Here is a 3,014-nt window from a genome sequence, read left to right as displayed (position 1 = left end):
TGAGGTTATTGTTCTTGGCCCTGAAAATGTTAGAAATATGGTATCTAACCAGATTCTTACTCTTGCTGACATTACCTTGGCCTCCAGTAACACTGTGAGGAACCTTGGAGTCATTTTTGACCAGGATATGTCCTTCAATAAACATATTAAACAAAAATATAGGGCTGCTTTCTTCCATTTGTGCTATACCTCAAAAATTAGAAATATCCTGTCTTAGAGTGACGCTGAAAAACTAGTTCATGCATTTATTACTTTTAGGATACTTGTTGTTCCTAGAGTATTTAAAAGTAGAATGGGAGGCAGAGCCTTTTCAGGCCTCTCTTCTGTGGAACCAGCTTCCAGTTTGGATTTAGGATACAGACACTATCTCTGCTTTTAAGATCAGGCTTCCTACTTTCCTTTTTGCCAAAGCATATAGTTAGGGCTGGATCAGGTGACCATGAATCCTCGCTTAGTTATGTTGCAATAGGTGTGGGATTCCCATGATGCACTATGTCTTAATAGGCCTCTCTGCAGTGAATGACACTTATTAATCTCTGGCTCTCTTCCACAGCGTGTCTTTTATCTTGTCTTCCTTCTCTCACCCCAATCGTTCGTGGCAAATGGCCGCCCCTACCTACCAGTGACCCAGCAACACACTCAGACAAAAACTGGTTCGCCCGAAAGACAAAACTCCTAAACACAAACTTAACAATGTAGTGTATGCTGTACAGTGCAGCGAGGAATGCTCAGACCTCTACATTGGAGAGACCAAACAGCCACTTCACAAACGCATAGCACAACATAGAAGAGCCACCTCCACAGGACAAGACTCAGCTGTCCATCTGCATCTTAAGGATAAAGGACACTCTTTCGAGGATGCCAATGTTCACACTTTGGACAGAGAAGAAAGATGGTTTGAAAGAGGAGTGAAAGAAGCCATCTATGTCCACTGTGAGCGACCATCTTTGAACAGAGGCGGTGGTTTACGACAGCGGTTCCCAACCCCCGGGCCGCGAGAGTTGAGGCTCGGGTGTGAAATGTATGGTATTCAGGGTTTTTATCAGTTTTTAGCATTATTTTGTTATCGTTTTGATCGTTAACTCGGTTTTCCTGGGTCTTTTCACGTGTGTTATGAATAAATCTTCTTTTTTTTCGGTACCGGTACTAGTTTTATTTTGTTGTATTTATCCGCGACACATTAAAGGCCGGTCCGTGAAAATATTGTCGGGCATAAACCGGTCCGTGGCGCAAAAAAGGTTGGAGACCGCTGGTTTACAACACCAACTCTCTGCCATCTATAATCCAGTTTTGAGATCCCTTCCCAGACGACTTAACGCCCACTCACATCCTGGGCCATCTGACCTCAGGAAATCACATGATAGGGTGGGGCCAGGTTTCACAGTGAGCTCACCCGAAACCCTGGCTGATTGGGACCCACACCCGCTTTCACACCTTGGCTCATGTGATTAGGTAGAGGATCATCAGGGGGTCCTTTGTCCATCTTTGGGAGGAAATTCCCACTGGGTTTAAATCTGGGACTCTTGACCATTTGACCTTAGAACTGAAGAAGCTTCTCGGATGAGAGGTGAAACGTCTTCAAGCAACTTAAACAAGTCCAGAGGCTTTTCTTTCCAAGCTCCTTAGACTACGATGACCTGGATGACTGAGAACCTTCACAGACAGAGGGCTGTCAATGTTAACGCCGTCATCACGATTAAAGCGATTAGAATTTTAAATGCAATCAACCCATGTGGAGCGCAGAATGACCAATGGTCCGAAATACGTTGACAGAGACATTTCAGGGATTTTCAGTCATTCAGTGCTCCAAATTGATTAATTGCGTTAAAAATTCTAATCGCGTTAATCATGATGACGGCGTTAACGCGTTAACGTTGACAGCCCTACAACACACACAAAAACTGAAGACATTATGATATAAACGTATAATTTGCACTGATGTGTTTTCTAAAATCTATCCCACACATGTACGCGAAAAGTGAGCACGAGGGCCCTCGGTGTGCCTGCTTGCTTCTGATGCTGTGCTGAAGTCTCACAGGCAACTTGTCGAAAGAGGAGGGGGCAGGCTGCTTCCAAATAGTGCACCTTTCATTCAAAAATATTGTCAATCCAAGCCCATTATGCATTAATTATTTTTCCTGCGTTGTGTGAATTCCTAGGAAGAAAAAAAAACCTATACAGTGTGTAGGTCTATTAGCTTATGTTGTGGGTGTTCATACTGGAGAGCAAAATTACTGATCGAAGATGTACAAGAAAAGGTCAAAGCAATCAGGTCCTCGGTTTAGAAACAAAACAGAAAAGGAGAAACAAGCAAAAGATACAGGTAAGCAGGTAAGCAGCAGTCTTTGGAAGGTATTATGTAACATGAAACAAGATAACATTCATTAGTAGTGATTGGGAAAACTTGTGTTTACCTTTGTTAGCCACTTGGCTATGATAGTAAAAAGTAGACAGACAGTATACACTGATGTGGCTTATTGAATCTTTTGGACTGTGTTCAGAACAATATTAATTACCCATTAATTGCTGATTTGTCTGCTATTCTCAATGTGCGATGAAATATAATGGCTGTTTGTTAGCCATGTGCATATTCTCTCTCTCTATATATAAAATATTTATCTGGGTAAATTCAGTTTGGTTCCGACAACAGTTTTCCATAATAACATATGTTAATATACAATCCTTAATATGTTTTATGTGTGTGTGTGTGTCGGGGGGAATGGAGGGTGGCAGAGGGAGTGTTCGCCCAGGGCACCAAATAGGCTAGGACCGCCCCTGAGTAAACCAGAGTTTTAAAGTCTGCGATGCCTCTGAACAATAAAATCAGCCCCGAGCACCGACAACCTCTCACCCTGCTACATTTTCACTGAGTAATGAGAAACAGTCTCTGTTTCTGCTTTTTACTTATCTCTGTTTTATTTACACACACACACACACACACACACACACACACACACACACACACACACACACACACACACACACACACACACACACACACACACACACACACA

This window comes from Diplotaxodon limnothrissa, linkage group LG15 (genome assembly GCF_057381915.1).
Source record: "Diplotaxodon limnothrissa isolate DT_005_m linkage group LG15, D_limnothrissa_male_GT1.1, whole genome shotgun sequence".
NCBI classification, from domain to species: Eukaryota; Metazoa; Chordata; class Actinopteri; order Cichliformes; family Cichlidae; genus Diplotaxodon; species Diplotaxodon limnothrissa.
This window is presented reverse-complemented; position numbering follows the sequence as displayed.